The sequence below is a fragment of the Lycium ferocissimum genome, unplaced genomic scaffold (assembly GCF_029784015.1).
Source record: "Lycium ferocissimum isolate CSIRO_LF1 unplaced genomic scaffold, AGI_CSIRO_Lferr_CH_V1 ctg6443, whole genome shotgun sequence".
NCBI classification, from domain to species: Eukaryota; Viridiplantae; Streptophyta; class Magnoliopsida; order Solanales; family Solanaceae; genus Lycium; species Lycium ferocissimum.
In genome coordinates, this window is record NW_026726362.1 from 1,901 (window position 1) to 26,179 (window position 24,279).

Genomic DNA, 24,279 nt, shown 5'->3' on the forward strand with positions numbered 1-24,279 from the left:
CAAGCCATGGGAAGTTCGTAACAATGAAGTAAAGGATGAATTATGATCTCGTAAGTCGTAATCGGGAAGGATAACCTTGAAACCAAAGGACATGACCATTATCAAGTATGATTAATGATAAATATCATGTATGAAGAGTTTTGGAAGATTCCAGGACCAAGCAAATCGAAAAAAATAAGTTTGTCAAAAATTTAAAAAAAAGTTGGCAGAATTTTGGATAGAATTTTGGAGGGGTATATCTCTAGGTATATTAGGAGTTTTAAGGTGTTTCAAAATTTTAAAATGAATTTCGTCGAGTCTAGTTTCTAACGCAATAAACCGCTCATCAAAATGACATCGGAGTAAGAAGTTATGACCATTTTAAGATAACCCCTCAAACTGCCAAATGGCTTATGCGGGTCCCACTTGGGAAAGTCGGTTCCACCGACTATCAAGGGGTATAAAAACCGTATCAACCCCATTTTTTTTTTTATAATTTTACATTCTCATGGTTCCTGAAAACCTCCTAACACATCCCCCAAACAATTATAGCCCATTACATCAAGGATTTAACAAGATTACACCAAACTAGTCCATGAAAGGTGATTGTTCTTGCTTCTACTTGATGTTGTGGTGAGTTTGGTATTGAAGAAAGTTGGTGTGGCTAAATTTCTTCAAGTATAAGGTATGTTCTTCATCCTATCTCTTATGTTGAGTTGATTTGAAAATTTAGCAAGTCTTAAAAGTGAAAATAGCTATGGAGGAAAGGTCATAAAGTGTTGTGTTATAGTTGTTGTGTTTATGTACTGTTTTGAGCTTGTTAACTACTAAAAAAACAGCGTTTAGTGACGGACGTACTCCGTCGCTAATCAGCATATATCTGTCGCTAAACATGTGTTGCGACGGATTAGCGACGGAATGGCGTCTGTTACGATTTTGCGCGTTGCTAACCTATTAGCGACGGAAAATTGAAATCCGTTGCAAACTTAGCGACAGAGTAGCGACGTATGAGATCCGTTGCACATTATAGCAACGGATTATTTTTGTTGCTATTGTTATAAATTCCGTGACTAATTTCATATTTCATTTCGTCGTTTTAGTAAATTAGCGACGAAAACCATTGTCGCTATTCCGTCGCAAAATATTGAATTATTTGTGCCTGCATTTAGCGACAATAGAATATTTGTCCCTCTAGCAACGACCAAAATCCGTCGCAAATCTGTCACAAATATTTTTCTTCTGTTTTTTTTTTTTTTTTTAAATACGCCTGTTGAAACATACTAAATACAAATTAATAAATACCCTTAAAAATAACTGACATTCACATAAAATAATATTTATAAAAAAGTTCAAAATAGATAGCGAAATCTCAATCGTTAAGTCCAAAACACCGACAACACCAAGCTATCAACTACCAAAAGAACCCACACATCCATCAAGTATTGTTAGTGCATAAGTTTGTTCTTTCCAACAAAAAGCGGATAACATAAAAAACTAATGCATGGGTGAAGGACTACGATCACCATCAGAAACTAAAGGATCAACATCGTCAACGTTGGCAGTAGTAGGAGGAGGCACTATGGGTGTCACAACTGATGGTTTGTCGACAGGAGTATTTGGATGATGTGATGGTGAAGAAATCACTCCGCGTGCCTTCTCAATAAATAAAGGAAGCAAGCGATCAGTCAGTGTAGGAATCAATCGCATCACTAACTCCTCCATATTTTCTGTAGGTGCTGATTGAGAAGTTGAAGGTGCCTGCTGATCTCTGAAGCATTAAAGGCAAAATTGACGCAAAGATTTGGCCCATAATAACTTTGTGCTTGAGATCCAAGACCATATATTCTTCTCTTCCTTGTTCCCCCAGCAGCTTCGTAATATGCTTCACATTGATCAATATCAGACTGAGACTGTGATTTTTCCCGTAATATTTCTTGATATCTTTCCTGTAATAATTAGTTAAATTAAAACATCAAGAATACTAACCATTCAATTTTACCAAATAAAAAGAGAAATGAATTCCAAAGATAAAAGAGCAGATATTTATCCATTTTTCGTCGGTGTACAAGTAATACAGACTAACAGGCACAAGGTTGCATAAATGCAGCACTTGTTGCTTCTTTGCGAGTCGAGGGAACGACGAACATCAATTAGCGCACAATTATGCTAAACACAGTCTTTATGCTCATCGGTTCATCAGTCTTAACAACATCCTAAGCCAGATTTCTATTCATTTATATCCAGGATTTCTTTCACAAGTTAAGCAAAGGATCATGCTTCATGGTTCACATGCTTCAGGTAAGAAAAAGAAGTCAAAGCTTGCAAAACAGCAAAAGGAGCATGCTAAGAAGCTGGTAGCCATCAATGAGCTCAAGAAAAAGAGAGAAGAAATGAAAATTCAATTGGCAAATAAGGAATTTTCAGAGGAAAAGGAAGAGACTTTCAGAAAATTGACTGAGAAGTATCAAAGTGAAGTTGAGTTCAGTCATTTTTCAGAACTACCAAGTACTGGAAGAAGGATTATCAACATGGATAAGTTTCATATTCCCAACCTTAGCCATATTCCCAACCAAGTCTTGCTATTGTATGGTTTTTAATGGGCGTATTAGCTATGCTCATTCCTATTGAAAACTTGCAATATACGGCTAAGTTTGACACATATAGTAATACAAAACTACATAGCATTACAACTACTGAGAGGAACAAGAAGCACTTACATATTGAGCTGGTTTGATGACACTGGTTTGTGGTTAACGTTGACAAACAAATGCATGGAAGCAAACCAAGTTCATATAGTGATAGGTGCTGGGCAATGATTCATAGCATAGAATTTGTTTATTGTTGTGCTTTTATTTTGACAAGTGTTACTTGTACGGTATCTGATTGGTTTCGTTTGATATATAATAATAACCACTAAGCAACTTAGTCGTATATTTGACCTTTAAGAACACCGGACTATCTAACGGGATTCATAATGTATGCTTCATCTTAATATAGGATCCTACATTGCTTTACAAACATATCACAACCATCATACCGGTCTTTATGCTAAACACGGTCTTTAGTTATCATTAACCACACCTTTACGAGACGTCGGCAAAAACATCTTTGCATTTTACCTAGGTAAAAGATTCTCCATTAATTCTGAAATTCTGAAATTAGTTTACCACACCTTTACGAGTCATTAGTTTAATTCTGAAATTATAAAATTTTGAACTTACATGGACAGCTCGGGCACGCTCATCAACAAAAGATTCTCCATCATGATCATGTGTATGGACATGCAAATGTACCTCACCTGGTGTTGGATCTCGACCCTTTGTAAGTTTTCTTGACCTATGCAAAAGTTACTCATTTTAAAATTACACCAAGAACAATAGCAAGTATAACACAAGAATAGAAAAATCTAAATAATTCAAGAAAGACAATAACATAGTAATCAAGAAAATAGCAATATATATACCTAGGTAAACCAGAATCAAGAACTGCAAAAACACCTTGAAAAAACAATTTTCAAGTAGTATTTTTCAAGTAGTAAATATAAAAAATTTAAGAGTGTATGAAAAGAAATATATATACTTACAAGTCTCTTGCGATGCTCCCCAATGCAGATAGAGCCACCCGTGTGAGTCCCGACAGCAACTTCTTTCCCTCCACAACGATTCTTTGCATTTATCTCCGACTTTTCGACACACTTAGGATCCGCCCAAAGTTGCAACCAGCGTTCCCACACATTATCAGACACATAATCCGGCTTAATCCTTTTTTGTTTAATTTTGCTAATGAAATTCCTATACTTTGTTGTTGCCTTAGTATTCCAATGTTTTTTTATTACACTCTCAGGAATCGAAGAGTCCCAATGGTATGTCTTCCGAAAAACGGTTTATAAACTAATATTATTAGTATCCTAACTATAAAAGCTAATACACTTATAAAACGAATTATGATGAAAGTTATACCTTGAATTCCCCAAAATAAAAATCTCTAGTATCTTTCGAGACACCTTTCCAATTGATTCCATTGGGATCAAGTTGATTTTTGAAAGATGCGGATATGGTATTAGAGCATTCTTTAGAAGGTTCCAACCTGCATAAATTTGAAAATATTATTTCAAGGCCTACCACAAATTATATATAAAAAAAAAAATACAAGCATGGACTAACCCTGCAGGAGTAAGAGTAACAAGTGTAAGTGTCCCTGCCTACGACGACACCGGACTCTTCTTCGGCCGCGGTGTTGCTGCTGGTTTGATGTACCCTCATCTCGGGCCGCTCGGATCGGGTGTAATGGGAGATAATTCGGGATGGTTGGGTTACTACCGTGATACGACGCTTGAACCGGTGGCGTACCTAAAGTTTGAACATGGTTATAGAATCTGGCCCACCTATGGAACTCGTACCACCTTGTTGAGGACTACCTCGACCTTTTCCTCGAGCGATATCTACAAAAAAATGTGGACGTGAGGAAATTAAAGCAACCATCAGTAAAGAGGTTTTTATACAAGCTGTTTGCAAGTCTACAAATATGACTAATCATGATTTACAAAATCTGCAGCTTGATTTACAAAATCTGCAGCTTGTTACACAAGCAAACCTACAATTTATAGTTTCTATTATGAGAGGCAGTAATAAACAGACCTGAGGCTTGAACCGGTGGCGTACGTAAAGTTTGAACTTGGTTTATAGGATCTGGCCCACCTATGGAACTCCTACCACCTTGTTGAGGACTACCTCGACCTTTGACGTAAGGAAATTAAAGCAACCATCAGTAAAGAGGTTTTTATACAAGGCACAGTTTTGCAAGTCTACAAATATGACTAATCATGATTTACAAAATACACCTTGATTTACAAAACACTTGTTACACAAGCAAACCTACAATTTATAGTTTCTATTATGAGAGGCGTAATAAACGACCGAGGCTTGAACCGATGGCGTACCTAAAGTTTGAACTTGGTTTATAGGATCCGGCCCACCTATGGAACTCGTACCACCTTGTTGAGGACTAACTGTGGTGGGAATGGGAATGGTAGGCATGTTTGCACGACCAGTAGAATCACACCTTAATGAGGACTTTCCTACACGACCTCCGCTACCTCGACCTCTGCCTCGAGCCATATCTACAAAAAAAAATGTGGACATGGTTAAATCCAAAGCATGACTGTCAAAATATCCAAATAACAACACTAAGTTGCTGGTTTTATCATCAACAAGGATGTATTTATCATTTTATACAAATCAATAGTCAAGTTTATACGAGAGAGAGAGGAGATAAATAAACTTAAGTGAGAAGAACTTTACAATACAGTAACAACCTCAACAACAACAGCTAAAATGCGTAACCTTCAATGAGTAGCACGTCAATGAATTTCGACCAGCTGTCCACAACGTATCTGTAATATAAATAACATCAGGAGGATTCTATCAAAGGTTGAACTAAAACTATAATGGCATTTATCAAACAACATAGTCGCATAGTACACTACAAGATTCAGTAAGTAATGATGAAAGTGGTAAAATAGGTTAAAGAAAACAATAAAGAAAAACTGTGGTGCAAATCAAAACACTAAAAGTCTGCCCCCTCCGGCAGACTTTTACTTAAACACAACTAAAAGTCTGCCCCCTCCGGCAGACTTTTACTTAACACAACTAAAAGTCTGCCCCCTCCACGGCAGACTTTTACTTAAACACAACTAAAAGTCTACCCCTCCGGCGTACTTTTACTTAACACAACTAAAAGTCCGCCCCTCCGGCGTACTTTTACTTAAACACAACTAAAAGTAACGCCCCTCTCGGCGTACTTTTACTTAACACAACTAAAAAAGTCCCCCTCTCCGACTTTTAGTCGAGCATAACTAAAAGTCCGCCGGAGAGAGGGCGTACTTTCCTTTAAGACTAGTAAACAGATGCGCATTTTCTACTACAGGTCACATCGCAATTTGATACATTGATGAGAATCTAGACTCATTACAGCCTTCCAAGAAGATATTAACACCACAAAGTAATCATGACAAATAATCACATGGTATGACACACATGATGAGTTAACGAGTTTGCGTAATTTCGTAAAATGCAGAATACATGACAACACAAGCGTAGTTTTCATCAAATTCAATTTTGGCCATACTTGCTATATATATAGAAAAAATGTAGCAGATTCTTTGTCATCAACAATCGCTATTTATCATTTTATACAAATCAATAGTCAAGTTACCGTACGAGAGAGAGAGAGATAAATAAACTTAAGTGAGAAGAACTTCAATACAGTAACAATACCTCAACAACAACGGCTAAAATGCGAGAACCTTCAATGAGTAGCACGTCAATGAATTTCGACCACCGTCCACTACGTATCCGTAATATAAATAACATCGTAGAGGATTCTATCAAAGGTTGAACTAAAACTATAATGGCATTTATCAAACAACATAGTCGCATAGTACACTACAAGATTCAAGTAAGTAATGATGAAAGTGGTAAAATAGGTTAAAGAAAACAATAAAGAAAAAAAATCAAAACACTAAAAGTCCGCGTACTTTTACTTAAAACACTAAAAGCCCTCCGGCGTACTTTACTTAACACATAACTAAAAGTCCGCCCTTATGCGTACTTTTACTTAAACACAACTAAAAGTCTACCCTCGTACTTTTACTTAACACAACTAAAAGTCCGCCCTCCGGCGTGGACTTTTACTTAAACACAACTAAAAGTCCGCCCCTCCGGCGTACTTTTACTTAACACAACTAAAAGTCGCCCCTCCGGCGTACTTTTAGTTGAGCATAACTAAAAGTCCGCCGAGAGGGCTAGACTTTCCTTTAAGACTAGTATACATGCGCATTTTCTACTACATGTGTCACATCGCAATTTGATACATTGATGAGAATCTAGATGTTACAGCTTCCAAGAAGATATTAACACCACAACGAGTAATCATGACAACGGAATCACATGGTATGACACACATGATGAGTTAACGAGTTATGCAATTTCGAAAATGCGTAATACATGACAACACAAGCAATAGTTTTCATCAAATTCAATTTTGGCCATACTTGCTCATCGTTGTAGAAAAAATGTAGCAGCTTCTTTGTCATCAACAATGCTATTTATCATTTTATACAAATCAATAGTCAAGTTACCGTACAGAGAGAGAGAGAGATAAATAAACTTAAGTGAGAAGAACTTCAATACAGCAACAATACCTCAACAACAACAAATGCTAAAATGCGAGAACCTTCAATGAGTAGCACGTCAATGAATTCGACTCACCGTCCACTACGTATCCGTAATATAAATAACATCGGAGGATTCTATCAAAGGTTGAACTAAAACTATAATGGCATTTATCAAACAACATAGTCGCATAGTACACTACAAGATTCAGTAAGTAATGATGAAAGTGGTAAAATAGGTTAAAGAAAACAACAAAGAAAAACTGTGGTGCAAATCAAAACACTCAACCATCCATCAGAAAATTTTTACACCCAAATCTTAAGCAAAATACATTAAAGATACAACAACACATGTTACTAAGCATTAGTCACTATCTGTTCCTTCTTCGAACTCTTCCTCATCCTCCGTAGTTTCCTCTGTTTCATACTCTTCTTCGCCTTTCATACTCTTCTTCGTTCAAACTCTTCTTCTGTAGATTCATTTTGGATTTCATGATGCTCTGGCAATAACCTATCATCGATGGGTTCATCCATTACAATTGCATTCCCGTTTGGATCATATAAGAGTATATTTTCATCAATCGAAACATTCATATCTATCTCGTGGACTTCAACTTCTTCAACTTGGAATGGAACATTCAAACTGAGTCGTCACCATTACTTCCTCATCGGCTAATTCAACAACATTTCGAGGTTTGACTTTCAACACACGGCCGACCCAATCATCCTTATCCTTTTTCTTGCTAGGATACGACACATAACACACTTCGAGTTGCTTGCATCGCAAGAATAAAAGGTTCATATTTTTTATATCGGCGACGATGATTAACATCAACCAATTTGTACTGATTATGCTTTTTAACACCAACATCCATAGTTGGATCAAACCATTCACAATTGAATAACACGGTTTGCTTTAAAGGATCTTCACGAAATTCCACTTGTATAATCTCTTTTATCCGTCCATAGTAATCACCAAAATTTGGATCCGAGATACAAACTCCGTTCATTGTTGATCTTGCGCTACCATGACTGTCTGTGTGAAATTTGTATCCATTAGTAAAATACACAGAATGACATGTAGCGCCTATTAGTGGTCCATGAGCAAGACTACGCAAGAATTTATTCTCAATATGGTTGCAGCGGACCTATTTGGAAAAATGTAAGACTTAGTTAAATTTTGAGAATTTAATAACATATTGTATAAAAATTAATGATTGTTGAAACTTACATATTCCTTGAACCATATAGAGAAATATGCTTCAAGGCTCTCATCTATTTGACCTTGAGATATATTCGGGAATTCTCCTTGCGTACGTTGCACATACATACTTCATTGCAACAAATTAAGTTCAATAGAAAGTCATGATATATATGGAGACATTTATAATAATAATTGAGTTTAACATTCAAATGTTACCTCACAAACGGTTCAACCTCTTTACAATTTAGTAAAATGTAAGTTTGGGCAGCCTTGATTTCTTCAAGGGATAAATTCCTCTTTTTTGCTTCTCCCCATAGTCGACCGGGATGGGTGAATATTGATAAATTTCCTTCAAGATCTTCTACAGCACCACCATCATCATTACGGTCCACATCGTGATTACGTGTCATGACATGAGGTTCAAAATAATGAGAAAACAAATGTGTTGACTCCTTCATCAAGTATGCTTCACAAATGGAACCCTCAACACTAGCTTTATTCCCAATCATTCTTTTAAGAGTTCCGAGGTACCTAAATACATAAATGGATGGACCGTTATATTAGAAAAGTTATGTTTAGCATACTTGTCACAATTTGAACATAAAGTTTCAAATTTACCTTTCAAAAGGATACATCCATCGATATTGTACAGTCCAAGAATCTTTGCTTCATATGGCGGAGTGCACAGCAAATGTTCCATTGAGTCAAAGAACCCAGGGGGAAATATACGTTCTAACTACACACAAGATTTGCGGGATGTGCCTCTAATCTTTCCATGTCATCCACTCGAGAGTGGTCGAAGTAAGATCTTTAAAAAATAAGCTCAATTCTGTAAGTGCTTGCCACACATTTCGGGAAGCGATTCACGAAAAGCAATAGGCATTAGTCGTTGCATGAACACATGGCAATCATGACTTTTCATGCCAAATAATCTTTTCAAGCCAGGTGTCCGGACATCTACCCAAATTCGAAACATATCCATCTGGAAACTTCAAACCCTTCACCCAATTGAACAAGATAACTCTTTCTTCCTTAGCTATTGTATATATAGCTTTTGGATATTTTCCACTAGTGTCCTTTGCCAACTGTGGTCGATCACAGTAATTTACCATATCTTGACGTGATTGTAGATTGTCTTTGGTTTTGTTATCAATATTAAGAATTGTATTAAATACATTATCAAAGACATTTTTTTCAATATGCATGACGTCAAGATTATGTCGAATCATGTTAGAACTCCAATAAGGCAAATCCCAAAATATGCTTCGCTTTTTCCATCCACAAGACTTACATATTCTCTCGATTAACTTCCGTGCATCTAACTCTGTTACTTTCCTTATCCCCAAGTCACAAATTTGGTTCAAAATTTCCTCTCCGTTCTATAGAGTGGTGATAGTCTTTTTGACGCCTTACCTTTGAGAAAGTTTTTACGATCTCTCCTAAAAGGATGATGTTGGTCAAGGAACATTCTATGACTATCAAACCAAGATGTTTTCTGCCATGTTGTAATCTAAAGGATTGTGTTTCCTCCATACAATAAGGACATGCTAACTTGCCCGCGTACTCCATCCCGATAACATAGAATATCTTTGGGAAGTCACTGATTGTCCACATCAAAGCTGCCCTCAGTTGAAAGTTTTGCTTTTTCGAGATGTCAAATGCTTCTACACCTGTCTCCCACAACAAAGTCAATTCCTTTATTAGAGGTTGCAGATAAACATCAATTTTATGTTTGGGATTGTTTGGCCCAGGAACAATGATGCTTAAGAACATATATGCCTCTTTCATACACATTCCTGGAGGCAAATTGTATGGGGTGACAATCACTGGCCACGAAGAGTATTTCCTCCCAGATTGACTAAACGGTTGGAAACCATCAGTACATAACCCTAACCTTACATTCCTTGGTTCAGCAGCAAAAAAAGAATGAGTTTCATTGAAGTTCTTCCAAGCCTCAGAGTCTGATGGATGACGCATTACCCCATCCTCTTGTGTATGCTCATGATGCCATCTCATGTCGGCAGCTGTAGCATGGGATGCATATAATCTTTTCAATCTAGGAATCAAAGGAAAATAATACATTTTCTTGTAAGGGACCAATTTCCTCTTACGAGAGCCGACACGACGCTTATACCTCTGGTTACCACAGAATTTACAAGATGTAAGGTGTTCATCATCACCCCAATACAACATACATCCCGAATCACAACAATCAATTTTTTCAATCGGCAAACCCAAACTACGCACTAGTTTCTTAGTCCGATAATAGCTATCAAGCACTTTGTTATCTTCGTGTAAAGCGTCTTTCAACAATTGTATCATTTGGTTATAACCTCTGTGACAAAGTATTCTCCATTTTAATATTTAACATTCTGGAGACTACTGCAAGTTGAGAGAGAGAAGAACCGGGATATAATTTTTCATCAGCAGCTTGTAGCAAATTGTAAAATCTTTGGGACTCGGGATTAGGCTCCTCCTCCATTGAAGGATTAGGCTCCTCCTCCATTAAAGGTTCATAAGGATGAGAAGAATCAACTTCAATATTGCTATAAGATTGCGAACTCGAACCCTGACCAAAGTTGGGTCCAGCTGCATCCAAGACCATTTGTCGGTATGGATCATCGAATCCCGATTCAAAGTTGATAACCATCATGCAAATCATTACCGTAAGCTATCTCACCGATCACATCTTTTTCCCCTTGATACTCCCAAACAAAATAGTCCTCAACAAATCCAAAATTAAAAAGGTGATATTCAACGATTTCAACATCCATGTATTTAATGTTGTGACATTTTTTACATGGACATCTAACCTTGTTACCGCTCATGTAATTTCGTTGAGAAAGTGCAAATTGGATAAAATTATCTACACCGATTACAAAGCTAGAATTTATACCCCCTCGGCCATCCAACCTATTGTACATCCAATCACGCTCTAGATTATTCATGTTCCTATTAATGTTGACATAAACAGAGCAATCAAATTAATGTTCTGTCTTCATATCATTAATACAACCGAATGACCTCTAAATGGAAGAACAAGCTGAAATAACTTAGTGAAACAGACCATATCATTCACCTTTTAGTTAAAAAAAAAAATGACAAACTGAAATTAACAAAACTGAAACTGAAACAAAAAAAATCGAGTAAGAAACCCAAGCTTCACTAACACTGATTTCAAATCACAGATTATATAAAGAATGTTGAGTTCTTCAAGCTTTTTCTCGACATGCAATAAATTAAAACAAACTTTAACCACCAAATAATATTATCCTACAAGATTTAGCACAAACAAAGGTCGAATTTCCATTTTCATCGAGATTTTCGCCCAAATAGAGATTCCCAATACTTAACCTCCAAATAAATTATAAACCCAACAAGCTTTTCAACACACCCAACTTCGATTTTAGCCAAAAAAAAAAAAAAAAAACACTTAAAACACTCGTCATTTAGATAATAAGCAAGAAAACACAGATATCTTAATTTCGTTTTAGATTTAATGTCGAAAACACAAAGAAGGAGGTAAAGAAGAAAGAAAACTGCCCATAACACATACAAAAATCAAAACATACCTTTCCTTTAGATAAAAATTGCAGTAGAAGAAGAGAAAAACACAATGTAAACCCTAGATTCACATTATTTTGATCTATGTTGTGCTCTCTCTCTCTAGGTTACCAATTTCGCACAGTCTATCTCTCTATCCGTGTTGGCTACTGTGTTGGAAATGAAAGAATGCGTAACCTAGCTAGGAGATATCTTTTTGTTTTTTACATTTAACGACGGAATAGCGACGGATTTTACAATCCGTCGCTAAATAATACATTGATTTCTTTTAATAGTTAATATTGCGACAAAATTTTCCGTTCCGCAAATATATATTTTTTTCTAGAAAAATTAAAGGCCTAGCGACGGATATTTCGTCTGTGAATCCGTCGCTAATTAAAAATAAAATTTGTCGCGCCTCTTCCGTTGCTAAATCGTAGTAAATTTAAGGCGCCAAAAATTCGCGCTAATTATTAGTAACGAAACTCATTTTTCGTTGCTAATCCGTCGCTATATAATGAGATAAAATTTTAGTTTCTTTTTTGCGACAAAATGAGGTATCCGTAGCTAATCGTCGTTAATTAGCGACAGAATATGGTCTGTCGCTAATATTCCGTCACTAAACGCTGATTTTTTAGTAGTGGTTGTGGCCGTGTGGTTGGGATGATTTACATGTATATGTATAGTATCTAATGTTGTTGGTGTGTTGATGAGATTATGCTCCTTGATTGGGAAGAAAGGAAGTGTACATAGTTGTTGTATGTTAAAAAAACATCATATGAGATGTTTTATAGAATATTTTGGTATTGATGATGATGTGGTTGATATAAGTATTGATATTGTTGTTGTTTTGTTGGTATTGTGATTTCGGGCTAGGGATATAAACGGGAGAGATGCTGCCTGAATTTCGGCAGATTTTAAAAGGAATTAATTTGAGGGCTTAAGACAAACATATGACGATAAACCTAATGATAATATGAATTCTCTTGAATGTAGATTTGCGAGTTTGGAAGGATAAGCGTTAAATAGTTAAAGTTAAGGCAACCGAAAAATGTTAAGGTTAAACCCGTTCTTTCTAAAGGCATGATTCCTTTCTTATGAACCTATACATGTTTTCCATAATGTCCTTGTTCCCAAAAGCTAGAGATTCATGATTATTAGCGTTCTTATGATGCTAAAGATAAGTATGTTTTATGATGATAATGTTGATGATGATGATCCTATTTCTAGAAATTCCAAGATTCATCACCTGGAATTCGATTTTATTTCCATTTTATTTAGTTAGTAGAACCTTCTCCCTATATATTACTCTAACTGGCAAAGATTTTTCTTTGAATTGTTTGAAAGTTATCCAACTTGAGTTATGAGAGTACGAATGGTTTCTTTTTCATTTTCAGGAAGAAAGAAGAAAAAAAAGACTAACATCTTTAACTGATTTGATCATTTTATCGACCCAGTTTTTATTTCTTAGATAGAATTCCATACAGAGACAAAACCTCAAATCAATCATCTTTCTCGAGTCGTACGAGGAGAAAGCTTCCTATACGTTTCTAGGGGGGAGGGGTGTTGTTCATCTACATCTATCCCAATGAGCCGTCTATCGAATCGTTGCAATTGATGTTTAATCCCGAAGAGAAGGAAAAGATCATCGTAAAGTGGATTTTTATGATCAGATAAAGGTACACACACACACACACACACGTTTGGGCCTCTCCTTCCTTCTTTTTTAATTGGCCAGGCCCAGTACAATTCAGACCGACCTAGCCCAAACCCAGTTCTACAAATTCAAACACACATACAGATACACACAAACAGACCTCGATGGTCTTATGTGTGTAGACAAGGGTTTCAACAAGAGAAACCCTAGCACCGCCTGCTCTTTCCCCTTTCTCTCTCATCGTCATCGTTGTTATTTCGGGCTAATTTAGAGATATACGATGCTTTTTCAGAGTTTGTAAAACTAATTTGGGCAAGCATTAATTGCTTCTCACCCATTTCCACCGTATCTCGACCCAAACGAGGCATATCTTCTCATTTTCTTGCTTTTTCTGCCTTTTATTAATCATGTTTGTCCATTTGTGAATTCAAATACTCAATTTTCATTGGTTGTCACCGGCTTGAGAGGGAATTCAAGAAGCCCCCCCCCCTAAATCTATTTGTCCTACATCGATTAAAATATTGAAACCCTAGGATTTGGGGTTCTATACAAAGAACCCCATTTCTTCTTGGAAAAACAAGTCTCAATTCGATACACACACAAGCCTCGATATTTTAGAGCAAAAATACTCAATATACCTAAGGATCTAGCAATTTCTGCTAGAACTTCTAAGTTATTGAGTTTTCCTAGTTAAAAAATTTGATTTCATGTGTTTGTTGCTGAGTTTTGGTGTTAAGGAGCAAAGGGATCTTCAAACTCCAATCTTGACTCAAGGTTGCACAAAGAAAAGGTAATGGTTCATCCTTTAAGTTTGTTTTAGTTTAATTATTTATCTATGTGTATGTGTTTATTTGGCTTGTTTCTATTAGTTAATAGTAGTTTTAGCATAATTATTTGTTTAGTGTCAGTTGAATATAATAGTAGATTAGAAATTAGCATGCTAAGTTTTGATAAGTTCAAAATGCTTAAGTGTTGTTTAGATATTGTTGTGGGTTTAGTCTATTTGCTAGCATGCCAATATACTATTTATGTTTAATATAGTATTGTTTAATATAGTATCAGTTCAGCATAGTAATTTTTGTATAGCTTAATTTATAAAGGCTAATCACCTTGAAAAATTTAAGTTAAAGTCTATTTGTGACAAGTTAACTTGTTCATGATTCCTCTTTAGCTAAAAATGATATTAAAATCTTCTGTCTGTTCAACATTCACTTGTTCATTAAGATATTAGTATATTTATATCCTAGCTTAGTTGCTTCTTGAACAAATGTATGCCAAATTAGGTCATCTATATTATCAGCATGCCCACAAATCTGTATAAAGTCTGAATATGGCCTTAATCTATATGTGTTAGTCACTTGTTGGTTCATTAGCATAGTTAGAGGTTCATTCATATCTGATTATACTTCGCTATATGTCGTGAATGTGTTTATAAATTCATGGGATGCTTCAATTACTGTTTACCAACATGCCTATTAGCTTAGATCTGGATTAGCTTAAGTATTTTATCCTGATGTTATTATATGCTCACAAAGATAAATCAGTGTGACATCTTTGCTTAGTTATTCTGTTTAGATACATTAGTTAACACATATGGTTGTTTCTTGTGACACATGAAGGTTGAATTGGATTACCTTGATGGCATTTGGTTGATATGTTGGGCCTAATCCCTTTTAAAGATGGTGTAGCCTGTAATGAAACCAACTAGTATCCTCATACCCACATTAAGCAAAGTATGAGGCTAAATGAGCCCGCCTGCTATTTCCCTATATGTTTGGCACTCAACCTGACTTAATAAATGAAACTCTATCTAAATAGTTTAAATACTTAGAGGATTAGTTAATGCAGAACAATGAAATGTCAATTACTAACCATACTATGTCCCCCAAGGTATTTACTTTGACTAAGAATGGTTTTTTCATTAATAGTAATGATGTTAGCCTTTTTAAGTAGTCTGTCCTGAATCCTCAATCTATTACTTACACCATTATATGTCTTGTTGTGATGTGCCCGCTCATGAATAGATTTTACCCTTTTCTAATAGAAATGTTTGTCTGATAGAACTAGTTAATCATCATTTGATATATGTTGTTGCTGAATAATGGTTTAACCTCATAGTCCTGCACCCCTGTCTAATTTTAAATAAGTATTTGTACACCTCCCAAACTCAAGAGGTTATTTAGTATGTCTGATATTGCACTGTCATGGTTAATAGATTGAAGTTGGTAGTCTGAAATGCCTAGGATATAATGAAAGATGAAATTTGTATTTGTGCATAATAAGTTGAGTTAACAGAGTTCATTTAGGGAAGAATGAAATGATGCATGATCATATGAGCTACAAAGAGGCTTAAGAGGTTGTCACTTGACTTGTAAGAACATAAGGAGTGACTTAACTAGGGCTAGGGAGGGTTTACGAAAGACTTTGAGTTCCTACTCAGCCTTTACTACCCATCCCAGGCTGCTGGGGTTCCTTCTTTTGAGATTGCATTGTCATGGTACCCTCTTAGGTCTCTATAATTATAAAAAGGGAGAATTACAAAGAGTTGACGTGTAAATGGAATCAGAGGTCTGTTTGTGGGACAGTGAACTAATCTGTGTATGTTTTGCTTATTTCCCCAAGTGAATGGGTCTTGCATTTAGTTCTGAGTTACTCCCTATTGGGACTTAGAGGATTTGTAGTGCCGTGTTTTCCTGCATGATAATCTAGGCCAAGAGTACTCATTGTTTTAATTTAGAACTGATTGCATGCTTCTCCAGGATTAAAAGGAGGTCTGATGTGAAGGTTGGCATGACTACCCCCAACCCCTCCCCCTTCTCCACTCCTTGTCTGCATTTCTGAAAAATGTTGAATGACACGGACACTCATCTAGTTTTGAAGAAATGATTTCCTGATTGTGCATATTGCTGCTAATATGAATCACCTTATCCCTTCCCTCATTGAACCAGTTGCTATGTATTGTTTTCCTCAAATTTAGTTTTGTCATAGTCTGCAATTAAATGGATATACTGAATGTATGTATGTTTTCCACATATGTGTGTGCCCATGTGTGCCTAAGGTTGGTTAAAGAAGAGTACCATGCTCTGCCTGTCCTACTGATCATCTTTCCTTATCCCCTGTTCCTATTTTTATGACTTTGGAGTATTGAATGGCCTGCTTAGTGATTTGGGTCTTGAAAGAAGTTTTCTTTTTGGTTGTGCTTATCCTTTATCGACATCTGTGTTTGTTCTAGTTTCCTTGAGATCCTGAATTGCTTAAAACCATTGCTCTCTTTACTGGAATAGTCAACCTGAAAATTGGACTTTTGATGTATATCGTGTTCACCTATGTATATCATGCCTTTACTTATGGATTAGAACTGTTTGGGCCTGTTCTTTTAAGTTACTTCCACAAATAACTGATTTGGGCCTTCCTTAGTTGACATTTGCATTTTCTATTTTGTATTGGGCTTGTTCCCTTCTTTCCAATCTTTAGAGATGTTTTGGTCCTATTTTGTCACCTGTTGATTTCTTTATACTATTCCAATGAAATACAGTTGAATTATATGTGATATATATGTTTGTATGTATGTCATGTTTGAGTATTTATTAAATTCATGTAAAAATGATTAGCAAGTATAGATACCTTCTAACTGTATTTTCTTTTTTCCCATCTTTTCTCTTTGCATGGCATTCACAGCGTGGGCCACTTGGGCCAATTTCTCACAAGCCATTGTTGGGCCAGAGGCCCAACATCCTTCTTCCTTCCATCATAAATCATTCAAGGCCCAACCATGGGTGAAAATCGTTAACTGGTGGGCTCCAGCCTCACCTTTCTCATTTTTTATATTATGTATGCTTATATATGTATTTGTAATGAGCATGTGTAAATATTGAAACCCCTATTGGTTACGAACTTAGACGAATAGGCAAACGATATGTATATCGTTTAGAATGGATAGGAACCCGTTACTATTTCAAAAACCAAGACCCAACAAAATACAAGTAATTATATTTTCAAGAATTGGAACAAAGAAAACAGGAAAAAGTGACTTTAATATTTCTCTTCTATTTTTACAAAAACTGAGGGTTAAAATAGTTAGAGTATATGTGTCATTTTTGGAAACAAGTTGATGTTGTAAACTGAAAATTAGAACAGTTTTTTTGTGGACAGTTTTGAGACAAAACATGCAACTGTACTTCTTTCAACTTAAAGGCTACAAAATTAGAACAGTTTTGTCCTCTCTCTCGGCGTACGATAGGTGAGCTAACGTGCGCCTAGCCTGAAATGGCGAAAGGTAAGCAGATAAAGGTTGCAAATAACGCTGGTGGCAAGGCAAAGACCAGTGATGGCCCACAAAGTATGAATTTGGGAGCAGACTTTGAATGGATCGGAGGAGCAATGGCCGGTGATACCGGGAACTAAAACCCCAATTCGACCGGCGGAACCCTAACACCGACAACCGATACGGTGGCGGTTTGGAGCTTCAGGTGGTAACTAGTACAAATTCCGCACAACAAAGGGCGGGTCGAACCGAAAGCAAAGGAAAACCCAGGCGAACTATTTCCGAGCTAAAAGCTACTACAGGTGAACCGGAGAAACCGAAGTGGGCGAATCTATTTCAAGGCAATCGAATGGCATCGCAAGGGATGAAATTGCAATATGTTGCCCCAATCATCAAGAATGGGGAAACAATTGTGGAATTGTGTAAGGAAGAAGTGGCTCTTGAGATTGCAAGATGGAAGCAGGCGTTGATCATGTATGTGGTGGGGTGGACCGGACCATAAAGCTATTGAAAGACTTATTGCGCGAAGTGGAGTTACATAGCTAAACCTAAGGTATACTACCACAACGATGGTTATTTTCTTGTCAAGTTTAGTAGTATGGAGGATAGAGATGAGATCGTATTCGGGACCTCACATGCTAAACAACAAACCAATTATTGTGAAGCCTTGGACACCGGACTTTGATCTGAGCAAGGAGGTAATGAAAACGATTCATGTCTGGGTGAAATTCCCCAAATTACCATTGAACTGCTGGGGAGTTCAATCGTTGGGTAGAATTGGAAGTGGGTTAGGCATCCCATTGTATGCCGATGAATGCACAACCCAAATTGATAGGATTACGTATGCCCGAATGCTTATTGAGATGGACATCACTAGGCCTCTACCTAGTGCTATTAAGGTTGAGGATCCTAATGGTAGAATATTTACTCAGGAAATTGTTTATGAATGGATTCCGGCACCTACGCCCAACCTTTGTCTCACTATAGGGCACAAATGCAAGTCTAAGGAAGGAGCGAAAGACACGAACCTAAAGAGGATCTTGCACCAAAGCATAGAATGAAGCATGGGAAGCAAAGAATGGAGTGGCATCATAAGGAAATACTCTCTCAAAATGACCAGAGACCCCAAGAGAAAATTACTAGTGATCGAATGCTTGATAAACCTGGGACCAGTGGAGCAAAGGGCATTGAACAGCCTATGAGTGATGTTGCACAAGAAATGACTATGGATAGGCCAGCGGACCCACTAATAGATCCTCAGCTTAATGAGAAGAATTAGGAGACTAGCAAACTAGAAGAAACACATATCAGAATGAATGAGGAAGGAAATTCTGCACAAGGTCAACAAGGCTAATTGGCATGAAGTGAAAGGTAGATCGGCGCAAGGGGCCCCATAAACGGTAATAACTCAAGCTCGGCTCGGTACTACAAATGAGTTTACCATCTTACATGACCATGCGATAAGGCATGTAACAGGGGTGGGAGAGAACGAGGGTGGAGGTGCTAAAGGGATGGGGAGGGGTACTACTCACACTCATTAGAAATAAAGTTAGTCACTTGGAATATAAGGGGCTTAAATAAAGTTCATAGCGAGAAGGAAAGGCCTTTGTTTATAAGAACTAATAATGTTAGTATTATAGCTATTTTAGAACATAAAGTCAAGGAGCAACAAGAAATACATGTCCGAAGAAGATAACACGAGGGTGGTCTTACTTAGACAACTATGTATGTAGCAGTAAAGGTAGAATATGGATAGTTTGGGATCCTCAAGTCATCTCTGTGTCCCCGTGGTGGTTGCGAACAATATATACACTGGGTTAATATTATAAATTTGAACCTCGGCTTTGCATTTTCGGCCATCTATGGGCTGCACACCGTTGAGGACGAGAAGAAGTCTTTGGCGAGGGCCTTAGACAAATTCATGCTACACAACGGGGACCATGGATATCCATGGGTGACTATAATGCAATTTATAGAGCTAAAGATATTTGGTTGGATCACTGTCTTTGGCAATGAAGTTAGAGATTTTCAATCATTCTTGGAGGATACGGTATGGCGGTAATGAAGTACGGTGGCGGGGAATACACTTGGACAAATAATCACACCATAGTAGAATTGATTGGGCCTAGCGAATGCTAGGTGGATGTGACATGCCTCTATTGGAAGTGCGATAATGGACCCGGTGCTCGATCATTCCCCTTTGAGCATCACTATGAATCGGGAGGAAGATAGAAGACCAAAACCATTCAAGTTCTTAAACCACCTAGCTAAACATGAGAAGTTCCAAGAGATAGTACATGATGCTTGGCATAAGAGGAGGAGGACCTATAAACTGGTAGGAGTATGGCAAAAACGCAAAGATGTGAAGCAAGCATTGAAGCTACTAACTGGTCGAGTACCATGGAGTGGACGAGAGAATTAAAGTGTATAGGCAAAGAACTACGGGGACCTCCAAAGCACTATGACGATCCGCCCATACCCACAAATTTTAATTGATGCGAGTAAAAGAAGATTAAACTTGACTTGGTAAAGTGGTTGATGATTGAGAGAGTATAGTAAAGCAAAATTCAAGGGTTCGTGGTTAAAACTTGGGGATGGAAATACGACTTATTTTCATGCTAGCTTGAGGAAGTAGCCGCTCAAAACAGAATAATTGGGCTTACCACATCAACGGGATCAGTTGTTACTAAAAGAAAAGACATTGAGGATGAAATACTTAGCTTCTATAAGCTACTTTTGGGAGCTTGTGCCCCCCAGCTACCTGCAGTGAACTCAGTTGTAATGAAAGATGGACCTGTATTAAACAGGCTTTAACAACTGCAATTGATTGAAGATGTAACAAGACATGAGGTGGTACAAGCTTTGCAAGGAATAAATGATAGTAAAGCTCAAGGTTGTGATGGGTTTAATGCACTATTTTTTAAGAAGTCCTGGTCTATAGTGGGGGAGGAAATAGCGATGTTGTTTTAGATTTCTTCTCCAAAGGTACACTTCACAAAGTTATATTCCGTACAATCGTTACTTTGATCCCCAAAGTTGCCCACCCTACCAAAGTATCGAATATAGACCCATATCTTCTTGTACCTTACTTTACAAGATTATATCAAAGGTGCTTACTAATAGATTACAACTGGTGATGGATGGTCTGGTAGATAAGAGTCATCGCTTTTGTACCCGGAGACTGATTAATGATAATATTATCCTGAGTAATGAATTGGTTAAAGGATATGGGAGAAAAGGGGTATCTCCAAGATGCATGCTAAAAGTCGACATGAAAAAGGCTTATGATTCCGTAGAGTGGGGATATCTAAAGCAAATCCTAGTCCATTTACAGTTTCCTCATAAATTTGTAAATTGGATATATCAATGCATTAGCACAATTTCCTACTCAATTCTCATCAATAGTCAACCTAGTCCCCCTTTTCCAAAGAAGAAAGGATTAAGACAAGGTGATCCATTATCCCCTTTTTGTTTGTGTTAGCTATGGAATACTTAACCGGACTTATTAAGAAGTTGAGACACATTCCGGACTTTAATTACCACCCTAAATGTGAGTGAATGAACATTGTGCAACTAAGTTTTGCCGATGATCTACTATTATTCGGCAGAGGGGATACAGGTCGTTACATTGTTATATGGCTTGTTCATGGAATTTTCAGCCACATCTGGTTTGGCTACTAATAATGATAAAAGCTCCATTTACTTTGGAGGTGTTTCAAATGAAGATCAGGAGGAAATATTGCAGGAGTTGGGGTTCTCACCAGGTACTTTCCCATTTAGATACTTAGGAGTGCCATTGTGTACTAAAAGAGTGTCTATCCTACAATTCCAACCTTTGATAGATAAGATTATGGGAAGAATACGAATTGGACATCCAGGTTCCTCTCCATGCGAGGAGAACTTAGCTCATAAAAAGTGTATTATTCTCGGTTCAAGTATTTTGGTCCCGAGTCTTTATATTGCCAAAAAAAGTGATTAAATGCATTGAAAGTCTATGTAGAAAGTTCCAAGTGGACAGAAGGGGTAGACACATCAAAGAAAGCACCGACGTACATGGGAGACATTGTGTAGTCCTAGAAGCTGCAGGGGTCTTAACTTTCTGGACATCCAAACATGGAATAGGGCAGTAATCTATAAGCTTTTGTGGAACATTTGCAAAAAAAAGGATAAGATGTGGGTGCAATGGGTGCATATGTACTATGGTAGGCAAGGTATCTGGGGGGTCAAAGTGCCTCAAGCTTCTTGGATGGTGAGGAAAATACTCCAAGCTTGTGAATATTTTCAAAGTGCTGGATGGAATGAAAATTATGTGATGCAATTGGAAAAATTCTCAATCAAACAAGTATATCTCAAACTCAGGGGGGGAGTATCAAAAGGTTACCTGGAGGAAATTGATTTGTAATACAGTTGCTTGCCCCAAATGGATGTTCATACTATACTTAGCTTTTCATAGAAGACTACTCACCAAGGATAGGCTGGCTGGATGGGAATGTGTAGAAGATGTAACTTGTATGCTATGTGAAGCTGAGGTGGAGACAATAAACCACTTGTTTTTTAGCTGCAATGTCTCAGCTCAGATCTGGCAAAATATCCTTATATGGATCAATATCCATAGACAAGCGCAAACCTGGGATGAAGAAATTAGGGTGGCTATTGATCAATATCGAGGAAAACAACCCGCAAACGCCGAGATCTACGGGATGGCATTAGCTTCGGGACTCGTTTATTACATATGGCGGTGAAAGGAATCGACGAATTTTTCAAGGGAAGAATAGAGACAATGCAACTCTTGTGAGGCGGTGTGCGGGGAAGTTCACATCGGGGGCGATTGAGACCAAGACCGGCCATGCCGCCGAGTTCTATGAATTTCTATCCATAGTGAAGCCTATCTTGTATACATGTGTTAGTGATGCTCTGAAGCTCGTTTTGATACGAGTAGCTTGGACTAAGAGGTAGTAGTTATGCACAGAATCGGGGTCACATTCCGCATTTGCTTTTTTGCTTTGTAATTCTCACTTGGTAATAAAATCATTTATTTACCAAAAAAAAAAGGCTACAAAAAACCAAAAATTGATTTAAAAAATAATAAGTGTTGTAAAAAATGGATTTCAAATAGCTCAAAATAGTTTAAGGACTTTTTAAACATTTTTGGCCCAAGCCCACCTTAAGTTAAACAAACAAAACGAAATATACTTGGACATTAGTTTTAGGGAGGGTTTAAAAAAGGATATGGTTGACCTTCAAAACGATGGTAAAAATGGATAAATAACTTGTATTTGAGAAGAAATATTTTTCTATACTTGTATAAACCCATGACATTTTTACAAATGAGATATACTCAATGTTTTCCATGAATATTTATAAGGACAATGAGGACATGACATTTAGACCAAATTTAAGTTGAACTCTACTTAAAGGAAATCTTAAGTGTGACTTGAAGAATCAGAGTAAAGACAATTTTTGTTCTCAATTTGAGAGGATTAAGGTTCATCTTCAGGCAAATGATTTGAATTCGAAGCGACGAGATTACTTAAGACATATATAAATAATCTTTGGATTATCTTACATCATTCAGATGGGGTGTAATTCTTAAGTATTCTTAAAGGAGGAAGTCTGCAGAATTTGACTAAATGTTATGACGAAGCGCCATGGGTTTTGCGATTGGCGGCTGGTGAGGTGCAAATATCAGATGACTGACGTGATAAGATTGATGGGAAGGAAACTTACGTTGTACCAAGGTGAGTAATTTCATAGCATTCTTGAATAAATGGGCTAGAGTAGTTTAACAAGATGGAGTCTTGAAATCTCTTCAGTTTGAAAGTTAAAGTCATATTTTTGAGGTGAGATTGCGTTTATGATAGTAGACTACGTCGAATCGTTATTGACCGGATAGCATGGTTGGCTATTCTAAATATTAATGACTTGGGAGTTTTTGTGCATGGTAAGGCACATGGATTTCAAGGATTGGTACTTTTGGATTTACTAAAGGAGTAAGAAGGTATTACAATGAGAGATTCAATGGTTATGAAGGGGGAGTACGAGACTGCAGGCCTTGCGTCGAGGCATTCGAAGTGGTGAATGAGTTAAATGAAAGCACAAAAAGGAGGATTTGATGTATCTAGATCCTATGGAGTTTTATCAGATTAGCGTGACTAGTGTGAACTGAGAAACAAGGAGATTTAAGTCATAAGGTATGGTTCCTCAACACTAAGTTGATGACTAGGGTAGAATTCAGCTTTTGAAATCATTACTAATAGCACACGATTTTGTATTAATCAGCAAAAAGGTTATAACGGGTCACTACAGACTTATGAAAGGTCTATAATTGGTTTTGTGAGGGTTTAGAGTTAGTTCGGGTGACTATTGGCGACTTTCGAGGAGTTGTACACTTTATATCGGGTTAGAATTGTTCATGTAATGCCAGGTAGCTTACGGATATATTACCAGGATGATTTATGGTT

The 24,279-nt window shown here is 37.1% G+C and overlaps 1 long non-coding RNA gene and 1 pseudogene across 1 annotated transcript; both read right to left on the minus strand.

The window, feature by feature from the left end:
- Positions 1–1,311: 1,311 nt before the first annotated feature.
- Positions 1,312–3,815, minus strand: LOC132045320 (uncharacterized; annotated as a pseudogene).
- Positions 3,816–4,286: 471 nt separating this feature from the next.
- Positions 4,287–5,102, minus strand: LOC132045321 (uncharacterized). Its single transcript, XR_009412396.1, has 3 exons — positions 4,955–5,102; positions 4,617–4,676; positions 4,287–4,420 (listed from the first exon to the last, which is right to left on the minus strand). It is a non-coding gene; the product is annotated as an uncharacterized LOC132045321 (long non-coding RNA).
- Between the last annotated feature and the right edge of the window lie 19,177 nt (positions 5,103–24,279).